The sequence below is a fragment of the Pleurodeles waltl genome, chromosome 3_1, assembly GCF_031143425.1.
Source record: "Pleurodeles waltl isolate 20211129_DDA chromosome 3_1, aPleWal1.hap1.20221129, whole genome shotgun sequence".
Lineage (NCBI taxonomy): Eukaryota > Metazoa > Chordata > Amphibia > Caudata > Salamandridae > Pleurodeles > Pleurodeles waltl.
Window position 1 is genome coordinate 980,357,376 of NC_090440.1, and position 27,873 is coordinate 980,385,248.

Sequence of the window (27,873 nt, forward strand, 5' to 3'; positions counted from 1 at the left end):
GCAGGTCACAGGAGTCGTCCTGAATACTTTGTTGCAGTTACATCGGTTCCTGGAGCAGTCTGCGGTTGATCCGATGGTCAGAAGCTGAAGCAGAGGATGCAGAGGATTCCTGGAGGAGTCTTGCAAGCGGAATCTGAGGAAACACCCAGAGGAAAGACCCTAAATAACCCGTGAGAAGGGGATTGGCTACCTACCCAGGTATGCACCTTTCAGGAGGGGTCTCTAACGTCACCTGCTGGCACTGGCCACTCAGAGGTCTCCAGAGTGTCCCCACACCTTGGAGTCCAAGATGGCTAACACCAGTGACACACTGGAGGAGCTCTGGGCACCACCCATAGGGTGGTGATAGACAGGGGAGTGGTCACTCCCCTTTTCTTTTTTTCAGTTTCACACCAGAGCAGGGACTGGGGGTCCCTGAAATGGTGTATACTGGCTTATGCAAGGACGGCACCACCTGTACCCTTCAAAGCATTTCCAGAGGCTCAGGGAGGCTACCCCTCCCAAGCCTGTAACACCTATTTCCAAAGGGAGAGGGTGTAACACCCTCCTCCCAAAGGAAATGCATTGTTCTGCCTTCCTGGGACTGAGCTGTCCAGACCCCAGGAGGGCAGAAACCTGTCTGTGAGGTGGCAGCAGCTGGGGCTGAGGTGGAAACCTCAGAGAGCTGGTTTGGCAGTACTGGGGGTCCATGGTGGAGCCCCCAGGATGCATGGGATTGGCCCCCCAATACCAGATTTGGAATGGGGGGACAATTCCATGATCTTAGACACCTCACAAGTCCCTATTTGGAGTTACCATTGTGAAGCTAAATAGATGTATTGACATATATGTAGTGCACGTGTGTAATGGTATCCCCGCACTCACGAAGTCCGAGGAATTGGCCCTGGACAGCGTGGGGGCACCTTTGCTAGTGCAAGGGTGTCCTCACACTTAGTAACTTTGCACCTAGCCTTCAGTAAAGGAAGGTTAGACATATAGGTGACTTATAAGTTGCTTATGTGCAGTGAAAATGGCTGTAAAATAGTGTGTGCACTTTACACTCAGGCTGCATTGGCAGTCCTGAAGAAAGGTTAGTCTGAGCTCCTCATGGGTGGCAAAAGAAATGCTGCAGCCCATTATGGTTCTCCTAGAACCCCAATGCCCTGGGTACCTAGGTACCATATACTAGGGACTTATAAGGGGGGTCCAGTGTGCCAATTGAAACTGGAATGTGAAGTCACTGAACTATAGTGACTAATTTGGAAGTAGATAGGATACGTACTCAGTCACACAGTTAAGCATTACTGACAACAAACACATAGGCCACAAACTATGAGCACTGGGGTCCTGGCTAGCAGGATCCCAGTGAGACAGTACAAACACACTGACACACACCGACAAACAGGCTACTTTCTCACATGTTTAATCTGTGGTTCAGCGGAGCAGCGTTATTTTCATAGTTTATCAGAGGTGTTCTCATCTTCTTCTTTCTCCCTCTGAGGTGTCTTGTCGTTTCTTTCCTGCTGTTTTGACTCTCCAATTAGTTGACTACCCCCATCAGTCTGTTGAGTCTTCTCTTGAGGGCATGTCTGTGATGTTGCCATTGGGGTGGGAACCTTAGTTTCTTCTGCTAGCCCATAGAGCGCCGCTGTCGTTTACTTGGTGTCCTCTGCTTTTTAGGTCTTGCTGCCAGTGGATGCACTGTCCTCAGGTCGGGTTAATGATCTCTTGGTGCACCCAGCCGGGGGCACTCCAGGTCAAATATTCTGACCATATCTCCTCATATTTGCCTAAATTCTTTCTTGTCTGACCCTAAATAATCTCCTTTGGATAACAAATGGCATGTCAAACGTAGAATCTTACTTGATTTCTCCTTTGAGTATCTACTTCTTTGCTACCACTAAAACACTGTACATGTGTTTTTCTGACCGATTTCTAGTGTTAATACATTAGGTGTATATTTTAATTTTGCATTAACGGGCAAAGGAACATTATATTTTCCAGTTATCAAACTCACCTGATCAAAAACATCCCTCCAAAGCGATCCAACTTTAATACATTCCTAATACCTATCCAAAAAGGTACCCATGATTTTACTACATTGCCAACACCTTCTATATTTGCAATCCTACATATTGTCACCTATATTCTTGATAAGGGCTGACATCCATTGTTCTCTAATTTGACTTCTCATCAATAACTGTATCACTCTCTATTGTACTGATAATTGTGAAAAATTATCACAAATCACATTATACAGATTTGGGGAATCTCTAATCCCTCCAAAAACAATTGCAGATAACAAGTTTTGTTTGTAGCATTTGTGTAGAAACACTTGCTCTAAGTACTCCTGACATCTAGGGGCATATTTATGAAAGAGTTGCGTCACCCTTGCGCTGTGCAATGGGGCGCAAGAGCAACGTAACTCTGAAGTTAGATTGATCAAGCCACGCAAGGCTACCTTGCGTGGCCTTGCTTGGCTTGATAAATCTAGAGTAACACAACGCAGAGCAAAACTTGTGCTTGTTCCCTGAACACAGCGAGGTAATGCACTTGGCGTGCAAAAGGTCTCAGTGCAAAAATAACATTGAGCACAAATGCAGCTTCCACTGCGCTCACCACATAATGCAGCAGCAAGAACCCCCTGATACTACAGATCTGTTCTGTGCCAAAGAGGAAGAGGTGGGCCATTGGGATTTTGGCCGACAGAAAGAAAGCGGAGCCAGAGGTGCTGTCCTCAAATGCCTCAGAGCTGGAGCTTCAGGAAGAGGAGCTCATTGCATGCCAGAGCGCAGGCTTCAGTATAAATACCACATCTAAGGCCCTGTTCCACTTCCTGCACCCAAAAGTCAGCCCCCATCGCTATAGCTTCCCAATGTATTGCACTCTTCTGAAAAAGTGCTGCATTTTCTTTGATAAGGGGGGCATGTGACTTACTAGGACAATCACAATCCCAAATATAAATGACTTCTCAGGACATGTACGTTCATGTTTTACATATGAAAACATTATACCTCAATCTCATTCATTTGAATCCATTCCTTTGCTAATAATCAGCGCCAGATGGACCAGTAGCCCCAAGCAATTCACTAGTTCTGTTCCAGTACCACAACTGACAAGTTCAAAGACAATTTATCCTATTTAAGATATCCATTTTGACCACTTTTTGATCATACAACACACCACCAGGGCCATCAATTACACTCTCTATGCCAATACCTATATCTACATAGACCATACACCAAATCTTACTATTGAACCACTCCCCCAGAACATCCTACATGGCATGGTTCTGAATGCCAGCTCAGCTAATGCATACCACGCTGACAATGCAAATCTCCTTAATCTACTCAATTGAGACATGTTATGCGTAACTGAGATCCAGCTCAATGAACACTTAAATTCTGCCTTAGGCTCTCTTGTCCTACATGGCTAAGCCGTCTTTTGTGAGTCCATAAAAAGGACGGTGTTTCCTTTGTACTCACGAAAGTCCTGATCCGTAAACCGATCCTCACAATCTCATGTTCCACCATAAAACTTAATTTACGCTCTCCCCTCACGACACTTTACCCTCGCGTCGCATACCATTCCCACAGTCCGCTTCCTTGACCAGTTACTGGAATAACACTCACACTGTCTAATGATGTCAAAGAATAACACATTCCTGGTAGACTTCAATGTGGACGCCACAAGGCTGTACACAGCAATGGTAAATATTTTATAAGTGCAAAGTGTTCTCAAATCCCTGTCACAAAACTGAGAGGATAACTTTGCTCGCATCTTTATGGATCAGAATAATATCACCGGCCTCCCACTCATCTGAATTGGTCAAACCATTCCCCATGCCTTTCCACATTCTGTTTGCCACCAATCTCCCGCATGATGGGAAGCAATATGGGATAACCTGGTCTCGCCTTCTGAGAAAACTAGCACCGGAAGCATTGCAACATACATTTTGGCACATTAAACACACCAGCAGAAATTAACCTAAGAAAAAAGCATATGACAGCTTCATACTTTCAGTCATGTTCACAACAGCCCCACTAAATCAAAACGGTAAAGCAGAAAACGAAATCATCTGCACTACTACAAAGGTTTCTATAAAATAAAAAGAGAACTAACCAATTCTGAAAACACATAGAGAATAGAAAATCGAAGTCATCCATACTGCACACCAAGCCAAGGGCCCTGCAAAAAAACGAGTAACTCCTCCAAGGCCTACTATAAACAGTGGTGAACAGACACGTCAAATGGCCCAACCAAAGCATTATTCAAGTACACACACACAAACCAAACATTCAAATGCAAGCCCCCATGTGAATCAATAACGTGTGGATCCGTTGCACAGGGCAATTTCTATCGCACTCTCTGCAAAATATCAAGGCACAAAAAAGAATTTTAAGTACTATATTGCCCACAATAGTCTTCCCCCACCTAAAAACAAGAATACCGGTGACAACTTCATGCCCATGGGAAAGGAAGAACTTTCAAACTTCGTAAAATACCTGAAATCCTCAAACTACCACTTTGATATTCTGTCATTCAGCATTGTAAGAAGCAACTTTAACTTATTTGTGTACATTTGGTATGATCAGAACAAAGCCTCATTCAGCGAAGGAATTTCCCCAGCTACACTAAAAACTAACCAAATGTCTCTGCATCTACCATGGTGCAGGAAGCCTTCTGATATGTGTGTGACCTAGCAGCTTAACTAATTTCTCGACAAAGTGATACCACTGGCGGCTCCCTATCTAGCTTTCACACCCGATATAGCAATGAATGTACACCACATTCTAGTGAAAGTAAACTACCACTCATTGTCACTCTAGACCAGAGGTCTTCAAACTTTTTGATGCCGGGACCCCCTCTTAAAAACATTTAGGTGTAAGGACCCCCTTCTGAAAAAAAATTCTAGAACCTGGTACACCTCATCATCAACAATAATAAACGTCCCCATTTCCCACAGCAAATCATTTTTACTGTGAGGAAATAATATTAAACAGTGTTTTGCAAACCAAAGGTCAGTGAGTGTGGGGTGTAGTCAAGGGTGTGGCTAAAAACAAAGGTCCTCATTTATGAGGATTTGGCATAGGAGAGTGCCACAAGTCTTCTTGCAACACTGCCCAACGCCAATACAAAAGGGAAGGAAGGCACTGTATTTATGAAATACAGTGCATTCCTGTCCTTTCCCCCGCGCTGAAGCACAATTGTTGCCTAGCGCCAATATAGGCAGCATTGTATTTGTGCAGGAAGGGGCACCTTCCGGCGCAAAAACAATCCAGAGAGGCATTGTACCTCTTTCTATATGTGCAGCAGATAGCAACACACATGGAAAGAGGAAAAAACAATGAGACATGAAAACATTTCTCCTCATTATGCCTCTCTGGGGAGGCGTAAGGTTTTGGCACTGCTCCAGTTTACTTGATTTTGTCAATCTGGGGCAGCGTCAAAATCCATGCGTGTTGCATGGGAACACCCACCACTACTCCCATGGAACGCCTCCTCGACGCAAAGTAAGGCAATGCAGCAGCTTGTGCTGCTTTGCCTTTCTCCATATCTACGCCATTCAAAGCCACTCAGGAAGGCTTTGCGTCACCTCATAGGTATGAGTGAGAGGCCTGTGCCGCTGGAGCATCAAAAAAGGTGATGCTCCAGCAGCGCAAGCCTCTCATAAATAAACTCAAAATATTCTCTACGTTTTTTTTAGGTCTTTCACTGTCAGATAGCTACATATAAAATAACAGCCAGCTTAAATGAAAAATAAATAAAAGAAAGTTGTTACTTATTGGTAAATGCACTGTAGTGCATTATGAAACCTCTATTAGTTCATGCACTGCAGAGGTCTGCGTGTAACCAGAAAGCGACAGAACAAAATCTTGGTTAGTGCAGTTGAGAATAGTGACTTGTGTATTTTTAGTGCCATGAGGTCACAGACTGTGACAGAAAGCACTGTGAATATGTGAGGCATTATTTTATACTTGCATCACACACAGTATAAGATAGGCCACTACAAAAAGGTTTAAGACAAAACTGTGGTTCCAAAATGTAGATTTAAGTAATACCAGAGCATATGCAATACCTTTTTTTTTTTTATAGCCATCCCTTCAACACCTCCAGGTGAAGTAAGCACTGTGGAAATACAATTACAATTAAAAGCAGGCACTTCACAGCCCACTTGTTAACTCTTTGCACTACCCTCAAAAAGAATAAATATTTGTCGTCCCAAAGATTTGAGTGATTCCATCATTTAAAGCTGCTCCCAAGCACCCTTCACATTTGCAGATGAGCTCGTAGAGCACATTTGCATTTAATTCAGGAAGCAGACGCCCTGGGAAGGCCTCAGCTATCTGTGCAGCTTTCACAGCACAGGAGACTCAAAGTTCAGCTGAGGCATTTCGAGGATTGGCTGGGGGACTGCGGGACCCCCTTTCCAGGACTCCACGGCCCCCCTGGGGGTCCCGACCCCCAGATTGAAGACCTCTGCTCTAGACTTTCAGCAGCAACTGACATGATTAGCAGCAAGAAATTCATTGTTCGCAGGGGCAGCTGTGGACTCAGCAACACGCAGATGACAAACTTTGTTTGAACACTTCCTCAAATAATGACGCGCCGATACTTAACATCTGTTTTGACCAAACATGGATGTCAAACAACTTCCTGTTGCTAAATAAAATTAAACGGAACTCCTATCACACAGAGGCACAAAAATAACGTTGACCATCACTAATCAATTTACTAAAAGGAGATGCTTCTCCCGCTACACCTCTTCATATTGGCTTCACCCTTGATTCCACTCAGTCACTATTCACGCCCAAAAATAATGTGACTACCAAAGACTAAACATCCCTGCCCACACATCTGAAAATAGTACCAGACGTCATGGCCATCTCGCATCTCGATGCGTTTATTAATATACCTACTACAGTCTCCCATGGCTTCCCTTAATGATTTCCTACACTCCACGGCAAGACATGCTAGTGCTTCAAAGGACTATGTAAAATAGCCCCAATACCTAGAGAATTACACTGGCTACATTTAGATGACGTGGTGAAGATCAAGACCGGCTGATCAGCATACACAGTGATTCAAATAAAGCCTTCTACTTTCCTGACTTACCTGTTTAGCAAGACGTACTACAACTCTCCACGGTATACATATTCACAGACGCAAAGCCATTCACTGGGGCGGTTACAACCTTCTGGAACCCTCTATCACTAGGCTTAAGAACTCCTCCCATATTACTTGCCTTAATAAAACCCATTACACCTACTTCTTTTACACATATAGTGGTTCTTCAACTTGGATTAATGTTTAACACTGGCCTACCTAAACTTCACTGCTGCAGCAGTTCTCTTTGTTAATTGACCATCTCTTTAAATCCGGTATATATCTTATCTGACTATATATTCCCAACGTTCTTGGCCTCCTCTGACCATTGTTCCACTGCTTTGTGCATTTATGTTTTAGCTGCAGTGCTAGGGTGACCAGATCTTGAGGAGCAAAAACCGGGACAGGTCAGACATAAAAGAAGGACTAAAGACTTTACTCTCACTTTTATATATCTGGCTTGTCCTGTGTTTTTTGCTTAGCTTTGTGAATGTGTGCCTATACACGTGTGTGTGTGTGTTTATATATATATATTATATATATATATATATATATATATATATATATGTATACACACAAACACACACACACACATACACATTTAAAAGACTACATATATAAAATTAGCTATGGCTTGACCTCCCACCCTGCATCCCCAACCCGCCCCCACCCACCTCTCTCTGCTCCCGACTCCGTCTCTCTGCTGGGAGCAGACAAGGGACTCTGTTGCCTGACAGTAACAGACAAAATACTTTTATTATTTCATACTTTGTAGGCGTTTTTAACTTATGCTTCCCTAGGTGGTCTGACCTTTGTCCCAAAAACCAGGACATATATTTCAAGATCTGACCTTTGTCCCAAAAACAGGGACATTTACATAAAATTAAGAGAAGCGTTGGGACACCGGGACAGTTCTCTAAAAACCGGGACTGTCTGGGGAAATCTGGGACGTTTGGTCACTGTATGCAGTGCCTCTCTTGGTCTACCTAGGCGACTCACCAGTACCTGGGGGAGGGATGCCCTTGGTTGAGCCACGGGCAGAAGCCCTCCCGCACCGTAGGTCCGGTGTTCTAACTGTCTGTGTCTCCCGGTCTATCAGAGTCCCCCCTGACATCAGAGGGAGGCACAGACATACCGCTGCTGCTTGCATGTTTGTGCCTCCCCCATCTGTCAGTGTCTCCCCGAGCGCGGTGTTACGCATGGAGAGTCAGGTCAGTAATGTTTCAAGCAGTATGTTTAAATGCATTTGTATATACTGTAATATTGCTCTTGGAAATATGCAATTAAAATTAAGCTGGTCTGTGTTTGAGTATATATATATATATATATATATATATATATATATATATACTGATTCCCTTAAAAAACACAATTTATAGGGACCTTATAGTTAGACGAAATTTCTGGCAGTAAAAGGAAAATATTGACTTTCAATAATCCCTGGGTGTAAAGTATTATTTATAGTTGTTTACAATAACTATATAATATATATAATAAGATATATAATCATATCGATATAATATATATTACATATATTTCATCATATTAATATGAGATATATAATAAGTCATAATTGTATATAATGATGTGGAAAAATAAAATGTTACAGGGACATTATAGTTAGGCTTAAATTTTAAACGTATAAAACGACAGAAGTTAATCTGTTTAACTTAGTTATTTCAAACAAGTATAACTTGTGCCCTAAGGTAACTATAACTCACGCCCCTGCCATGCACAGTTACTTCATCAATAATTTTCAAACAAATTTTATAGTGGCATTAGCAATGTTAAAAAAGATGTTGAATGCTATAATATCTGGGTTAATTAGCAGTGCATGGTGACAGTGCAAGCTATATCTACCCTCTATTATGTTAGTGTACTTGTAGGCCTAGGGAGGTGGTAGTCTCCAGGGCATGTGGGGCAGGCTTTGTCCCCGAGCATAGCTATTAAGTGTAATCCCAGTGAGGTGGTGGTCCCTGGGGCTTGTGAAAGCAATGGGGGAGGTGATTGTCGGTGATCCAGTGCACCTGTAGGAAAGTACCCTCTTTCTGGCATGGTTACCCCCACTTTTTGCCTGATGTCAGTGTGGTTGGACTGTTTTCACTGTGCTCTCTCCTCCAGAATGTGCTTGCTTTGGTACTTCGTACGCCCCACAATTGGCATTGTGGTGTACCCCTGTACGTCCCTGGTAGATGGTACTCAGGGCATTTGTACAACTGGGGTTTCCCGTGTGCTGCAGCATGTATTATGCCACCTATGGGAGCCCATGCACACTGTGTCCGCAGGCCTGCCATTGCAGCCTGCGTGATAAGGTGCAGCCTTTCACTACATGTTACTGCAACAGGTCACTGTAAGTCACCGCTATGGTAGACCCTCCTAGCCCAGCGGGAAGGGTTCAGGTCCCTGTGTGTGAGAGCACCACTGCATGGGTTTCTGCTGTTAGTCTATGGGACGACCAGGTAATTTACTTGTCTGCTACTGGTCGCTGGGGGCCTGTTAAGTACTTACCTCTTGGGGTTCCACTGTCCCCCACCCTGTGGCTACCTACTCTATACATTTTGGTGGGGGACCTGCATTCGCATTCCATTGTTTTAATATATGGTTTGGCCCCCACATGGCCCTTGCTAATTTATGCTATTTATGCCTACTTTCTTGTGTATATTTTGTGTGCACTTACCTCCAGAGGGGGAGGGGTATATATATGGTAATCTAGTCTAGTGTTCAGATAATAAAGAACCTTTATTTTTGCAACACTGTGTGGTTTCTTCCAGATGTGATAAGTGACTGTATGACTGTTGTGGTATTGCAAGTGCTTCACATGCCTCTTAGAAAAGTCTTGGCTCCTCACCACAGCTATTGCAAGTGCTCAGATTCCTCCTATATGAGTCTTGGCTGCTCACCACTGCTACCACTAGAGAGCCTTGGCTATCTAGACACTGTACACTGTCTAATAAGAGTTGCCTGGACCCAGTATAAGGTGTTACACCATAGGTGTGCACCACACGGTGGGCCAGCATCTTACAGCGCCCTCATCCTATATTTCTGCCATAATGCCCCCAGGACCTGGCCAACCTAGGTGCAAAATACCTGAGAAACGCAGGAAATCAATTTTTTCTTTAAAAAAAAAAATCTCAGCGAAACCCACGTCTGCAGCCGTGGATTTTCCTGACATGTAAAAGAAATACCTTTAAGCTCAGGCAGGGTCCCAGGTGAACACCTGTACCAAAGCTAGGGGGTTAGGGTATACATACCCTGTTCCCGTTTCAATTTTTTTTCTTTTTTTTTTGTGACTCTGTGATGTTGTCTTCCACAGGGGCACATAAGAATGTATGGGATTTAGGAATGTACATACAGGCTTCCTGATGTCTTAATGAACAAGTTACATACCTTCGGTAATGATTTATCTGGTAGACTGGTAGAAACATATTCTAGTTGCAGATTCCATACCTTAGAATTTCCCCCAGGAGTTAGACTGGATCCAGATATATTTTCTTCGAGCAGTACCCTTGAGTGCTGTCAGGTGGCATTGATCAACTCTGCGTCCGTTGTTGGCATTGTGGTCACCGTGATGATGTAATGGTCGTACATAGGTGCCGCACTCACATCAGTTTCTTTCCACACCAGTAGTGCGGAGCCATGAAGAACACTGACAATGGTGTGCCAGAACGAGGGCCCTGAAAGGGGAATCCCTGTCCATAGAAATCAGTTCGCAGTGCAGGGATGATGGGCGGGCCGGTAAAAAATCTGCAACTAGGATGTCTCTACCAAATAAATCATTACTAAAGGTAATTAACTTGTTCATCCGATAGAGACTTCTAGTTGCAGATTCCTTACCTTAGAATAGATACCCAAGCATTACTATCCTCTGCGGTGGTCTGCGAACCAAGATTATACTAGAAAGTCATGCCGGACCTAATGACCAAAGCAGACATCTCTATGGACCTGACTGTCCAGGCAGTTATGTTTTGTGAACGTGTGGAGGGATGTCCACGTTGCTGCCTGTTAGCTGTCCAGGACAGGATCTCGCATGTTAACTCTGTGGTAGCAGCATTTGCTCTGGTGGAGTGAGCATGCAAGTCCTCAGGGGGTTGCCTCTTTGCCAAAGCATAGCACATTTTGATGCCGAGCACCTACCATTGCAATATGGTTTGTTTCTGCACCGCCCGCCTTTTCTTCGCACGCACATATCCTATGAAGAGTTGATTGTCCACCCAGAAATCTTTAGTATGATTGAGGTAGAACACCAAGGCTCTTTTTCGATCCAGACGGTGGAGTCTCTCCTCTTCATGAGAGGGACGTGGGTGTGTGTAAAAAGTAGGTGTTAGAAATGGGGTCTCTAGTTGGCAGTGGTATACGCCCTTGTCCATGTAAGGACCAAAATCCTAGTCAGGGTAAATCACACACAATCCAAATTATCCTGTGCCCGCCCTCTGGTATCTTGGCACTGAGCAGTCAGGCTTAATTTAGAAGGCAATGTGTAAAATATTTGTGCAATAAATCATACAGTAACACAGTTAAAACGCCACAAAAATACACCACAAAGGCTTAGAAAAAATATAAGATATTTATCTGGTTAAAATAAGGTCAAAACAATAAAGATTCAATAAGCACAAGTCAAGATATCACTTTTGCAAGATTAAAAAGAGTCTTAAATATTAGAAATCAACAGTTGTCTCTTGATTACACAAAGTACCTGGTTTATGCAAAAAATAACACGCACGGAGACCGCAGACGAGATGCGTGGAAAATAGGGTGCGTGTTGGATTTTCTGACATGGCACAGATGATACGTTGTTTCTTTCCAAGCTGCTAGGTGCTTGCATTGTTTTTCGAAATGCAGTTTTGGTTCCTCAATGCGATGCAGGGATCTTTTGATGCCCAGGGACGATGCAGGGAAATCCTGGGTGTGCTGGAAGAAGTCATAAGCGTTGTGTCAATCCAGTAGGGCGATGCGTCAAATTTTCTGTCGCATGGCAGGCGCTGCATTGATTTTCCACTTGGGGAATCGGCTGCATCATTCCAGTTCGGCTGTGCATCGATCTGGTAGGGCTGTGCATTAAATCTTTTGTTGCAAGGCAGCAGCCCCATCAAATCTTCACTCAGGAAGTTGGGCTGCGTTATTCTGGTTCAGCTGTGCGGCGATTTCTCGGTCGAAAGATGGCTGTGCGTCATTTCCGGTAGGCTTTGCTGCGATTTTTGATGCATAAGGAGTTTCCTGAAGAGATTAAGGGGGTCATTATGACCCTGCCGGTAACTAGACCGCCAGGGTCGCGGTCGGACCTCCACCAAAGTGGTGGTCCAGCCATGACATAATGACCATGGTGGAGCCGCCACGGTCAAACCACCGATACCGCCAGGCTGCCGCCAGGCTGCAGCCTGGTGGTCCCGGCCGTTGCAATACCCCAGGGCAGCAATGCAAGCGCAGATTACGAGTCCCCATTCACCAGCCTGTCCCTGGCAGTAAACACTGCCATGGAAAGGCTGGCGTTATGGGGAACTTGGGGGGGCCCTGGGGCCCCCTGCAGTGCCCATGCACTTGGCATGGGCAGTGCAGGCCCCCCATGTACAGCCCCATCGTGCATTCCACTGCCCAAATTACAGGCAGTGGAATACGTGACGGGTGCTACTACACCCACTATACCGCCGGCCCAGCGGGGAAGCCATAATAGGGCCTGCGTGATTCAGGCCACACAGGTGGCCTGATGGTGGGATGGGGGCCACCCGCCAATGTCATAATGAGGGCCTAAGCCTTTTTGGCCCTCAGACGTCAGAAAACAGGAGGCAAGATCAATCCAAGCCCTTGGAGAACACTTCTCAGCAAAGTCAGAGGGCAGCAGGGTAACAGCATGGCAGCAGTCCTTCTCAGCAAAGCAGGTTGCAGGTTCAGATCCAGAAGTGTCTGAGTTGGTGGGGCCAGAGACCCAGTTATATTTCTAAAAATGCCTTAGAAGTGGGGGAGACTTCAAAGAGTGGTTTTGAAGTACACAAGTTCCTCTTTCAGTACAGGTCTGTCTATCAGGGTCCCAGTAGGGGGGTTGGCAGTCCATTGTGTGAGGGCAGGCCACTAGCCTTTGAAATGTAAGTGTCAGGCCCTCCACCCTTCCAGCCCAGGAAGACCCATTCAGTATGCAGATGAGTGCAGGTGTGACTGGGTGTCCTGTGTTTGTGGTTGTCTGGGTGAAATGCACAAGGAAGCTGTCAACCAGCCCAGCCCAGTCCTTGATCATAGATAGGCTGTAAGGCACAGATGGATTTTAAGTGCAGAGAAATGCTCACTTTCTAAAAGTGGCACTTCTAAAAAAGTAATATAAAATCCAACTTCACCAATAAGCAGGATTTTCTATTACCATTCTGGCCGTACTAAATATGTCCTGATTACACCTTTCTGATCAGAATCTACCACTCAAACAGTACATGAGGGTAGTCCTAGTGCTATCCTATGAAAGAAGCGGGCCTCACATTAGTGGAAATGAATTTAGGAGTTTCCCACTACCAGGACACACATGTACATATCCTGCCTTTTACCTACATAGAACCCTGCCCTATGGGTTACCTAGGGCCTACCTTAGGGGTGACTTATATGTAGAAAAGTGGGAGTTTAAGGCTTGGCAAGTACTTTTAAATGGCAAGTCGAAGTGGCAGTGAAACTGCACACAGAGGCCTGGCAATGGCAGGCCTGACACATGGTTAAGGGGCCACTTAAGTGGGTGGCACAATCAGTGCTGCAGTCCCACTAGTAGCATTTAATGTACAGGCACTGGGCACACGTAGTGCACTTTACTAGGGACTTACAAGTAAATCAAATATGCCAATTGGGAATGAACCGATGTTACCATGTTTAAGGGAAAGGGGATATGCACTTGAGCACTGGTTAGCAGTAGTAAGGTGCGCAGAGTCCTAAAACCAGCAAAAGCAGTGTCAGAAAAGTGGAGGGAGGCAGGCAAAAAGTTGGGGGATGACCACCCTAAGGCTGTCATGTCTAACAGTAGGCAAAGTGAAGGACTGGCCTACATGAAAAGGCATAACAACATAAGGAAGAAAGGAGGCCCTGATACGAAGCACCCACCACTTTGTCAGGATGGACAGATGAAAATGGTGGCTTTGAAGAAAGATCTTGAAGCTCACTCACTCCGCGAGCAGAGGTCATGGCAATCAGGAAAGCATTTTATAATCCGAGGAGCTGTAATGGACAATTGTGAAGTGGCTCCAAAGGGGCACACATAAGGTAGGTAAAGAACAGGGGCATAATGAACGGGGTAGGAGGAAACAAATGGGTGAGTCCTTTAGCCCCATTAGTTTGTGTGTCGGCAAATGGCTGGTGCAGGCCACGACCATTGATTGATGCCAGGGATGGCTTTAAAAAATCACCGGAGATTTTAAAAAAAATTAATACCCTCAAGAGACGTGGAAGAGCTTCCGCGTCTCCCCTTCCTTGCCCCCCAAAGTTTTATTTCCCAGAATACTCGGCGAAGGTGAAACTTTTATTAAAAACACTATTTTTCCTTGCTTTTCCGTCAAGTAGACTACTGGAATGTGCAGGGATCCATAAAATTCCTACCACCCAGTTTCCCCACTTGTCCTGGTAAAAAACACAACTTCACTTGTTTGCCTGTGCATAGTGCCCATGTCAGGAATGGATCACTCCAGGGACAACAGTAGCTCTCATGCAAGGACTACCATTGACCCTTGTGTACTCCATTCCTGTCACGGGCACTAGGCACAGGCAAACAAGTATACCCCAGTCAACTGTACCCCAATGTAGGCCACTCTTTCCCAATCTACTGTACTGTAATCTAATCAATCTACCACACTCCAAGAACCCCACTCTACTTCTATGTGCCCACTGCACCCCATCCCACTGTAACATATCCCAATCCACTCTTCCCTAACATACCCCATTCTAGTTTATCTCAGTCCACTCTGCTCCAATCTACCCTGATGTATCTCACTGCTATCTACCGCAATCAACCCAGATTCACTCCTTTGAGACCTGTAAAGGACGAGAGCCGCTTTGCTTGCATCTATCATTACTCATATAGCTGAACAATGCTCCTGCTGTATGACAGTCCATTCACACCGCATGATAGTATATTTCATTATTGTGTAGATCACCCTTTTGAGGATGTATTTATTGCAGTTACCCTGGTGCGGTTTCCGTATTTGCCAAGCCTGGCTCTGTTTCTGGGTTTTCATTTATGTAATAGTCTTCACACAGGGTGGGAGGCCTCTTTTTGTCCTTGGTTGCGTGGCCTTGGCTGTTCTTGCTCGTCGAGTTGATGTGTTGTTATTTGTTGTTTAACAGGGCTCTTTCTCTTCCTCACTGTTTCCTAACACAGTTTTTTTGGCAACAGTTGCCCTTTTCATAGCTCAATTTGGCCCCTTGGCATCATCACTTGACGCTTGTTATCGATTATGTATTGGCTGCTGGGTGTGTGTGTTTCTTTCACACTCTTTACCTTTTAGTCTGCACTTTTTTGTTCTCTTGCTGCTACTACATTGATGTAATAGTGTCCTATGGTTTGGTTATGGTTTGGAGACTCTGTCCCCTGGTTACTACTTTAAAAGTATCCCACTCTATCCCTCTAGTCATGGCCATCTAGGGATTTTCTTCAAAGTATCTGGTAATGTGATTGAGATGGGAGTCAGAGAAAGCTGGGTCATCTAGGAACTCCTTGGGCACCCTCCAAAGGGAAACCAAGGGCATGAGGAGCTCCCCAGGTTATGTCTAGGGTATGTGCGGTGTGATATGAGAGGACCCGGTCTAGATAATCACTGACGGTGACTCAGGGGAAAAGGTCTGGGGAGCATAGGAAGCAGACATATAGGTCAATGGGGATGCGGTAATGCGAGTAAAGGCGGAGTTGTGGATTATGGGCCCTCCATGCAGCATGTAATGCCCACTGGTGGGTCCAATTTGAGAATAACTGCAAGTGGTGGCGGATTGCGGCAGTCAAAAGGGGATGGTGAGCTTGATCAAGTGTGATGTCTAGGGTGTTGTTGTAATCACCCCCTAGTATCTATGGGATTCCCACCCACTGTGCCAGAACTTCAGAAAGGGAAGCCCAGAATGATGCTTGTTCTGTCCTGGGTGCGTAAATGCAGCATAGGAGCATATACTCTGTCGAGGTAACCTTCGTTGAACAGATAACTATCCTCTCAATCGATGGCAGTGGCATGCTTCTAAAATGGTGTGCCCAGGCAGAGCCAAATCATGGCCCCCGCTTGCAAAGGCAGGATAGGAGATGCCGATCACACTGCCTCTCCAGTGGCATAGGATGTGATGGAGCTCCTCTTCAGTGAGGTGGGTCTCCGGTAAGAAGTGTATGGGTGCATTCTGATGCCCAAGGGAGGCGCAGGTGGAGTACCTACAGTAGGCTGAATGCATCTCCCTTACATTAAGTGTCGGGAACTTCATTGTACCTGGGCACTGGGACGTAAGAAGGTGCAGTGCGGTGGGGGGGGTGATGGGAGGGTAGGTAAAAGCTGATTGGCCCCCAGGGTATGTCCAGATTGCAGGCGGTGTAGGAGGTGTCACCCTGAAAAAGAAAATATGCAACAAAAATAATAAACAAAAATTACATAACAACAACTGGAGCCCGAAACCAGAGTCCTCACACCCAAATGTTTGCTGAAGGAGCCCATCTAGAAAATAGGGTGACTGGGGAGTTCCAGTCTGTTACAGATTAAGGAAGGTCGAGCTGTTAAGCTGGCAATCTGAGGGAAACTGTGGAATGGTGCCTCAGGAGGCCCTTGTTAAAAGTGTGTAACCGATTTGTTAAGAAGCCGCCTACAGTGATGAAGAAAGGGATGGATGGAGCCAAGACCCGGGGGCCTTTGGTTTTTACAGATAGTCTGCCAGTGGCGGGGTCACAATGGGCCCATGAGGAGTTCTATTGGCATATCTTCACTGATGGCACATTGTCTTAGCTTCCAGTGGCACTAATACTGGAGTGGTGGGATGGCGAAGCCTGGCATATTGTGATTGCTGATTTAATTGCGGACTGTTGGCTTTAGTGCAGACCTTTGGGAGATGGGCCTATTGGTGTAGCTTTAGGGTGCTGGTGAGGTCTCCCCCCACGACATCTGCGAGGCCTGGACCAGGCTGGGTTGTTGGAGACAATGGGGTTCTCTGCACCCCCTCAAAGTGAGTATCTATCCAGTCCCAGGCTAAGGCGGGTTCTGCAAAGCAAGCGTGGTTGTCACACAGGATTTTGAGCTTCGCCGGGAAAAGAAGTGAGTACTGGACAGACATCTCCCGGAATCTGCGTTTGACTAACAGAAACAAGCAATTTTGTTGGGTTTGCTGTGTAAAGGCTGGGAACACAGACACTCAGTTATTCTCATAGAACAATGGCACTACAAATCTGGAGGCCTGTAAAATCGCATCTCTGTATCTGTATTGGAGTAATCGGGCTACCACTGGGTGTGGGGGCTACCCCCTCGGAGGCCTGCATGCCAGGACCCGGTGTGCTCTTTCCATGGTGAATGGGGGGTTAGGGCACCAACGGGCATGAACGATTTTACACGTTTCACAAGGCCCGTCTACCATTGACTGGGTACCTTCTGCACCCTCTGGGAGACCCACAACACAGATGTTGTTGCGCCTAGCTCTAACGTCGGCGTCCTCAGTACGTAACTCTAACCACTGCACTTTGTCCAGAGGATCCTGGGTGGTCTGCCCCTCGGTTTTGAGCTGTGGTGCCAACTATGAGATGTGACGTTCCATGTTGGTGACCTGGGAAGCCAGTTTTCACTGTTCCTTGTGAAGGAGACCAAATTCCACACATTTTTTATCTATGCACACCTCTACCGATGAGAGAGAGGATTCATTGGCGAGTAGGATGGTGTCCAGTTTTTCATTTGAGTCCTGTGGAGGACTGGAGGTCCTTGCCCCGTTTCCAGGGCCCTCCCCATGATGGAGTGTGGGGGAGGATGGACGGGAGTGAAGTTTCGTTGATTTCTGTCTACCTATGGTGTGTTCCCGATCAGCCCAGCCAACAGGTTTCTGGGCCACTGTATGTGGGATGACTCCAGCTACGGCCCATGGGGTAAGAGTCTGCGAGTGTCAGTTGTGGGCTTCGGAGCCAGGGGCCCTCTCCCCCGGCTGCCATGCACGTCCCGGTATGGTATGCGGCATTAGGTTTGCCTAGTCGATGACACGATGTAGCACTGTCTTAGCCCCTGCTGGAATTTTCACTCTGCTGGCTCTGTATATATTATATCAAAATGAGATATAGGCCCATATTTATGAAAAGCGATGCACAACTGTGCTAGCGCAGTTGTGCGTCAAAAATGTAATTGCAAGCTAACGCCATTCCCTAGTGCTATCCGTGCACTATATTTAAAAAAAGACGCTTGATGGTGCTAAGGACTGGCTAGCGTCTGACAAAAGACGCTAGCCGGTGCAGAATGGCAATAGGGAAAAAGCACTAGTGGGCCAAAAATGACGCTCGACTGATCAGCGGCAAAAAAATCTGTCGCCAGTCACCCTAGCGTCATTTATGGATGCATAAGCAGCCAAAAAATGACTCAGGTCTAAGTACTGACAGGAGTCATTACCACAACCCCAATGTCCACCACAAGGCAAGCTTCTGGTTTCTGGAACCGACCCCCTGGACGCAGCCTGCAGCATCTTTGTGACCCACAGGGCCCCCCTATTAAAAAGCATTGGGAGCCCACTCCTGAGCGTTGCTGGACCGGTGGAAATTTTATATTTTATGTCAGGACTGGAAGTGAGGTTTATGCTAGGCACAGATTCCCAATCTTAGAATCGATACCCAATCAATACCATCCCAGGTGGCTTGTCTGCAAACCAATTTCAAAGAAGGAAGTCCTGCGGGACCGAATGGGCAAAATGCCCATTCCTACGGACATGACCTACCAGGCAGTAGTGTTTGGTAAACATGTGCAGGAAAGCCCATGTTGCTGCTTGGCAGAGATCCAGTTACAGAACTCCACATGCTAACGCAGGGGTCACAGCTTTAGATCTGTTGGAATGAGATTGCAAACTTTCACAGTCCTCGAAAAATCATAAAAAAGTTACTAAGCCTGCAGGTCTGGTACACTAAATAATCTACTAGACCTAAATGTAATGTACCTGACCCTCACATTGGTGTTAAATTGTGTGATCCTTCGCAAATATTTTATGGAGCCGTCCTTTTCTTCATTATTACACATTAGAGCACCTTCAAATTTGCAACTTCAGCATTTCTGCTGTACGCATTTTTTTTTATTTAAGAGACTAAACGTTTGCTCCATGCATAATAAAAATATAGCCCACATAAGGCTACACATGACCTCTGACTTGCCTCTTAGTTCCCTAACAGCATTGTCACCAGGGCAGGGGCAGAAATAGTTCTTAATTAATGTTTAAAATCTAATTTATATTAACTATATTACTAAAGCATGATTGGGAGTGCACTGTCATTTACAAACAGCACATTTTCCATTGAAATGGATACAAACTTTCCCACAAACATGCAGTTTTACTTTTAAAACCATATAGCGCATAAACAATGTTTGGAAATTGGGATTCAACCAAAATATTTAGCATTTGCCCATCACCAAGCACAGTGCTTGGATTTGTTTCAACCTCAAACAATCTTTTCTTCACCACACATAATTACAAAAATGTACCTTTATAACTACTGAACTATATTGTTAAATTTTTGTAAGGTTCACTTAATAGCTATTTCAATTTTATTTTAGAAAGAAAGCCTAAAATCTTACAGATTTTCATTTCACACACGTTGCACGACCCGATTTTCACACAGTTCCCTTTACAAAATTCTCTAACTTCACTGTGAGAGAAAAGTGAAAGTAGTAAGACAAACTGACTTTTGACCTCTGTCTCTGAATGCAAAGCAAATGTGATAAGATTAAAACACAAATTTTAAGGCTTGTTTATGTCTTTCTAGAACAAGCCAGTGGACTCTAAAATATTTGATCCTGATGAAATCTGACTTGCCATAGCAAATGGTCGAGGTGATTTCTGGAGGCTTGCTTCAGGATGTTGCTTCTTGGGCAAAATGTTAAAAATCGTAATGCTGGAAATGGTCCTCTTCTGTATGGCCCGACATTTCTGCACACCAACAAACCCCCTGAACAGTTGGTCATTGTAGGAGGCTGGCTCAGTTTATGGTGTACACCTATGGTGTGGCCTGGTGTGTAATAGGTACCTTATACCAGGTCCAGGTATCCCCTATAAGTATACAGGGAGTGCAGAATTATTAGGCAAGTTGTAATTTTGAGGATTAATTTTATTATTGAACAACAACCATGTTCTCAATGAACCCAAAAAACTCATTAATATCAAAGCTGAATATTTTTGGAAGTAGTTTTTAGTTTGTTTTTAGTTTTAGCTATGTTAGGGCGATATCTGTGTGTGCAGGTGACTATCACTGTGCATAATTATTAGGCAACTTAACAAAAAAAAATATAAACCCATTTCAATTATTTATTATTACCAGTGAAACCAATATAACATCTCAACATTCACAAATATACATTTCTGACATTCAAAAACAAAACAAAAACAAATCAGTGACCAATATAGCCACCTTTCTTTGCAAGGACACTCAAAAGCCTGCCATCCATGGATTCTGTCAGTGTTTTGATCTGTTCACCATCAACATTGCGTGCAGCAGCAACCACAGCCTCCCAGACACTGTTCAGAGAGGTGTACTGTTTTCCCTCCTTGTAAATCTCACATTTGATGATGGACCACAGGTTCTCAATGGGGTTCAGATCAGGTGAACAAGGAGGCCATGTCATTAGATTTCCTTCTTTTATACCCTTTCTTGCCAGCCACGCTGTGGAGTACTTGGACGCGTGTGATGGAGCATTGTCCTGCATGAAAATCATGTTATTCTTGAAGGATGCAGACTTCTTCCTGTACCACTGCTTGAAGAAGGTGTCTTCCAGGAACTGGCAGCAGGACTGGGAGTTGAGCTTGACTCCATCCTCAACCCGAAAAGGCCCCACAAGCTCATCTTTGATGATACCAGCCCAAACCAGTACTCCACCTCCACCTTGCTGGCGTCTGAGTCGGACTGGAGCTCTCTGCCCTTTACCAATCCAGCCACGGGCCCATCCACCTGGCCCATCAAGACTCACTCTCATTTCATCAGTCCATAAAACCTTAGAAAAATCAGTCTTGAGATATTTCTTGGCCCAGTCTTGACGTTTCAGCTTGTGTGTCTTGTTCAGTGGTGGTCGTCTTTCAGCCTTTCTTACCTTGGCCATGTCTCTGAGTATTACACACCTTGTGCTTTTGGGCACTCCAGTGATGTTGCAGCTCTGAAATATGGCCAAACTGGTGGCAAGTGGCATCGTGGCAGCTGCACGCTTGACTTTTCTCAGTTCATGGGCAGTTATTTTGCGCCTTGGTTTTTCCACACGCTTCTTGCGACCCTGTTGACTATTTTGAATGAAACGCTTGATTGTTCGATGATCACGATTCAGAAGCTTTGCAATTTTAAGAGTGCTGCATCCCTCTGCAAGATATCTCACTATTTTTGACTTTTCTGAGCCTGTCAAGTCCTTCTTTTGACCCATTTTGCCAAAGGAAAGGAAGTTGCCTAATAATTATGCACACCTGATATAGGGTGTTGATGTCATTAGACCACACCCCTTCTCATTACAGAGATGCACATCACCTAATATGCTTAATTGGTAGTAGGCTTTCGAGCCTATACAGCTTGGAGTAAGACAACATGCATAAAGAGGATCATGTGGTCAAAATACTCATTTGCCTAATAATTCTGCACTCCCTGTAGTATAGGCAGTGCCTAGAAGCCAGGCTCTGTAGAGGTAGCTGCAGATTAGCAGCCAAGGCTTAATTACTATTGCAATTCAAAAACAAACTTCACCAAAACTTGTATTTTTTAATTGTAAGGTCAGAGACTCAAAACACCATATTGCTATCTGTTCCCAATTGGAAATTACATTTAAAAGATATTTCAAGGCAATCCTCATGTTACCCTATGGAAGAGATAGTCCTTGCTATAGTGAAAAATGAATTTAGAAGTGTTTCACTATTAGTACATGCAAAACACACCAGTACATGTCCTACCTTTTAACTATACTGCACCCTGCCCATGGACCTGCCTTAGGCCTACTTTAGGGGTGACTTACATATAGTAAAAAGGAAGGTTTGAGCCTGCCAGGTGGGTGCACTTGCAAGGTCGAAATGGCAGTTTAAAACTGTGCACACAGACACTGCAGTGGCAGGTCTGAGTCCTGTTTACAGGACCACTCATGTGGGTGGCACAATCACTGCTGCAGGGCCACTAGTAGCACTTGATTTACAGGCCCTGGACACACATAGTGCACTTTACTAGGGACTTACTAGTAAATCAAATATGCCAATTATGGATAAATCAATCACCAATACATTTTAGACAGAGAGCATATGCACTTGAGCACTGGTTAGCAGTAGTAAAGTGCCCAGAGTACTAAAGCCAACAAAAACAGGTCAGAAAGAATAGGAGGATGAAGGCAACAAGTTTGGGAATAACCCTGCAAAAAGAGGCAGGTCCAACAAAATTCTTCATATTTTCCCAACACATAATCTCCCTATGTAACTCTTCTGCTATGTTAAAGGCAGGAGTCATACTTCCAAACACCTATACAACATGTCCATGCTCTGGGCTACCGTGTAAAGAACTTAACAGCCAGCTAACCATAATTGAAATGGAAACCCTTGTATCACTAAATTAAAAAATGTTATGACATCTGAATCAGACTGTCTCTCAAACACACTTGCATCAGACAGTTGGTTTGCACATGTGGAATTGGCTGATTATATATTGCTGATTAAAGAGATGTAAGTTATAATTCCTGTGTATGTGTGATAATCCTGTCAATTTGGGGGGTCACTTTAGCCTATATATTTCAGCAAAACCCAAAGTGGTAGAGAACGTCTTTAGTGCAGTCACTCTAGACGATCCAGAGACCTCTAGGACACTCAACATTCCCCTGCCCCTGACTTAACATAATCTGGGGGTTCATTTCTCTGACGTGGCTTTTCTAGGAGTGAGCTCAAACTGATGGATTTTTTTATCACATGGCTGAGTGACTCTTCTATTTGTGCAGAATGGTGATGGCCCAGGGAGGTGGTGGAACACATGGTGTGGACCCCACTATGACCCAAAGCAAGAAAGGTCCAGGCAAGTGGGACACAGACAGCCAAGACTACTAGGAAGCAGACATCACTGAAGACAAAGACTGGTAGTTTCCATGTACACCACCAACAGAAGGAAACCCAACCAAGACTGTAGCCTAAATCCTGGTCATGGGCCAAGCAACTGGCCTGGAATACAGGAATAAATAGGCCTAAGATATTGCTGAAAGGGTCTTGACACATATCATTAAGATTTTACCTGATAGCAACATATATGGACCAGTTTCAATGCTCATTTAATGGTGTACAGTGCTGCCATCGTTTAAACAGTGTTAAGCATGATTCAAAACTCAGTTAGGGCATACAATTTTGACACTCTCTTTATCAACACCTAGTATATAAGATAAAGTCCAGTTCAGTCAGTTCTTCTAATAATTACTCATTTAATATTCTTGCAGTTTCAATACTGTTCCAACTCGCTTAACCTCTTGTGTGTGGAGGACTGGCTCCTTTCACTTTCACTGCATCGGTCCTCAGGGGAATATCTGAGCCCCTGAGCACCAATTCATACACAATGGATCCCTGCATGGAGATCACCGTAGGATGGTGATCCTCCAAGCAGGAATCCACTCACTGCATACTAGGGAGAAGGGGAGTAGCTCCTTGGGCAAGGGCTTGCGCTCCACTTGCTTTTTTAATACAGTCTTTCTGCCCCCCCGGAGGGCAGATGGGGGCCATTACCTCCATCAGCCACCCTCCAGAAGTTGGGGTGGGGGCAGGAAGCCTACTAGATGCCAGGGTTTAATTTTGTATATACACTTGTAGGGGTGGGACTGCCCACCATGGGCATGGCAGTGCCCCCATCCCCATAAAAAATTAGGGAGACCGTCTTTCTCCCCACCCTCCTGAAAACATATGAGGGTCAATTACCCCACCTGACCCCCAGGGGGCAGAAGGTTCACTAAACCCTAAGGATTACTTTTTAAATATATATTTGTAGAGGCGGGGCTGCCCAGCATGGGCATGGCCATGACCCACCCTTGTAAAAATGGGGAAACAGTATTTCTGCTCCCCCTGGGGGCAGATGGGTGCAATTACCTCCCCAATTGCCCCATGGGGCTGAAAGCCTACTGGGCACCAATGATTACTCATTTTTTTAAAGAATGGTAGAGGTGGGGGTTGCCCAGCCTGGCCATGCCCCATTCCCCTGAAAATGGGTAAACCATCTTTCTGCCCACCCTGGGGCAGAATAGGGTAATTACCCCTGATGTGCCCCACAGAGGGCCGAAAGCCCACTAGAAGCCAGTTTTTTTTTTTTTTTTTACATATGGGCTAGAAGAGTTTGACTAACTACCAGTATCATCCCACTTGCAATGGTGAACGGCTGCACTTTTTGGGCTTGGGTAGACTGCCACCTGGAAAACCAGACACAGACAGTTCTGAAAATTAAACATCTGGGGGAGTCCAGGGTGGTGTGTTTTGCGTGCATCCCACACCAATGTCTTACCCAAATTGCCCTGAAAACCTCAAAACATTGACTAAAAAAACACATTTTCTTCACATATCTGTGAGGAAAACTTCTGAAACCTGCAGGGAGCCACACATTTCCTACCAGACAGCATTACCCGAAGTCTCCAAATAAAAATGGTACCTCAATTGTGTAGGTGGGCCAGGAGACCTTGACACAAAAGGCCCAAAAGCGTTATGGGAGAGTTCAGCAATAGGGATAGCTGCATGATTTGGGGCCATGCTTGGCCACCACCATAGAAACCTACCAACCACAGACATTTTGGAAAAGTAGACAACCAGGGAGTTCAAGGATGGTGTGCCTAGCTCCCATTGTCCTTGGTTTGATCGGTTCCTATTGCAGGCATTCGGCCCAGCCACACAAATAGGGTAGTATTTTTATCAGAACAAGTGGGACAATGCTGAGTGGTAAGAATTTTTGTGGATTCCTGCAGGTTCCAGAAGTTTTCATCACGGAAATGTAAGAAAAATATGTGATTTCCGGCAAAGTTTGAGGTTTGCAGGGCATTGTAGGTAGTAAAACTACCTCTTGGGATTCATGCAAGTCACCCCATCCTGGATTCCCCTGGGTGTCTAGTTTAAAAAATGTACAGGTTTGCTAGGTTTTCCTAAGTGCTGGTTGAGGTAGGGCCAAAAATCCAAAGCTACCCACTTTGCACAAAATGGGTCAGTTTTGAGTGGAAAAAATGTGATGCATCCAAGTTATGATTTGGGCCACAGATACTAGGCCTACCCACACAGTTGAGGTACCACTTTTAACAGAAGACTAAGGCTGGGTGGAAGGATTTTTGTGGCTCCCCACAGATTCCAGAACTCTCCATCACAGAAATGTGAGGAAAATGTGTTTTTTTTAGCTCAAGTTTGAGGTTTGCAAGGGATTCTGGGTAAAACTACCTGGTGAGAGCCATGCAGGTCACCCCATCCTAAATTCCCCTAGTGTCTAGTTTAAAAAAAATTACAGATTTGCTGGGTTCCCCTAGGTGCCGACTGAGCTAGGGCCCAAAATCCACAGGCAATGTGCCTGAGCTAGGACTGAGCTAGGCACATTGCAAAAAAGGGGCAGTGTTGAGTGAAAATGTGGATCTGTCCATGTTGCGTTTTGGGGCCTTTCCTTTTTTGGATACTAGCCATTCCCACACAAGTGTGGTAGCATTTGTATCGGGAAACTTAGGGGAACACAGAATAGTAGAACAAGTATTATTATCAATTGTATTTCTCTGCATTTCTGCCTTCCAAATGTAAGCCAGTGTTTCAGAGAGCAGACATTTTCAGAAATGCCTTCTAATTCACATGCTGGTATGGGTACCCACAAATTTAGAGATGTGCAAATAACCGCTGCTTCTAAACCCCATATCTTGTTCCCATTTCAGAAACACATAGGTTTCTTTGATAACTGTTTTTCACTCTTTATAATTTTCCATATCAATTGCTCTATACCCAGTACACAATGAAAAACCATTGTAAGGTGCAGCTCAGTTATTGGCTCTGGGTACCTCTAGTTCTTGGAAAACCCACAAGCCTTACATATTCTCACAACCAGAAGGGTGCTACAGATGTAATGGTATTTTGCAGTGATTTCCAAACTTTTGACTCCTGAGGATCCCCACTGATTCACTACTGGAAGCCGGGGACCCTCAAGCTATCTGTACAATTTAAATTTCAAACCTTAAAACAGTAATTCGCAGCCATAGGCACCTTCCTTCACTTCCCACAATTGGAGAGGTTCTGTCAGGGAGTGATGGCATGCCTGGGGGAAGTCCTGTTGTGGCAATTGCCACACGACCCGCATTTTCCCCTCTTACACATCATGGTGGACCTCAGCAGGAATAGATACAAGACATCTCTGGTGGGGTTGGGCTTCACATTAGCCAAACAAGATATAGCATAAGAATGGAAGGCAGCTACTGTGTAGAAGAAGGGAATGGACCACTGTATGGGTGTGAAAATAGCAGTGTACAGAGCTAGGGGGTGTCCCCACAAACACTGCAAAATATGGCAATGCTGGGCAGACTATAGAGAGATAGTTTTACATTCCATCCCATCGATACACCAATCGATACATAATAACGCTGAGACTATAAGTAAACAGCAAACCGAGGGAACAAATGGGAGATGAAAATGAGCAGGAATACACTCATAACAGTAGACATTGGGACATGGTGAATGGGGGAGTGGAGGTGGAGGATGGGCGCATAGGTCAGTTGTTAATACAGTTTTTATGAAATGTGGTTGACTATCTATCTTGTAGGCCAGCAGGCCAAGGTTTATCTCATTCCAGTACATCAATGAAATACATTCCCAAATAAAAAATCAGTAATCGGCAAAAAATACACAAACAAGTACACCCCAAACAAATACTCAAATTACTAAAGATATAGGGGGTCATTACAACATTGGCGGTAAAAGCCGCTTACCGCCGTGCAGAAGACTGCCAATACACCGCGGCGGCGGCGGGAGACCGCCACAGCTATTATGACACACATCACGGATTCCTCCGAAATTCAGACACCCACACAAGTCCGCCACAACAAAGGTCAGTGATAAATATGCGGAAACAAATCCTCCACCTCCACGCCAACAGAAACACGCCCATGCTATTACGACCCACGAATCCATGCGGCGGTCTTTCAACCGCGGGATTCCATTGGCGGTACACACCGCCGCGCTCAAAATACACACACACCTCCAAAACACCGCCACATTGGACAATTACAAATACACACACCTGATACACATACACACACCACTCCCACACACCCAACACAATATAAAACACACACCCACATCACCCACAAACCCCTATGACAAAAAATTAGAGACGAAGGCCAGAGAGAGACAGCACAGAATAGATAACACCATCACACAGAGGCACACTACACTATCACCCACACAACATCCACGCACAAAACACCACATACCACTACACTCACTACACACATCAACACATACACCACCCCACACATCACACACACCACCCCATGGCACGCCAAAGACACCCCTGCTTCTCCGAGGAGGAGCTCAGGGTCATGGTCGAGGAAATCATCAGGGTAGAGCCACAGCTATTTGGCTCACAGGTACAGTACACATCCATAGCCAGGAAGATGGAGCTATGGCAAAGAATAGTCGACAGGGTCAACG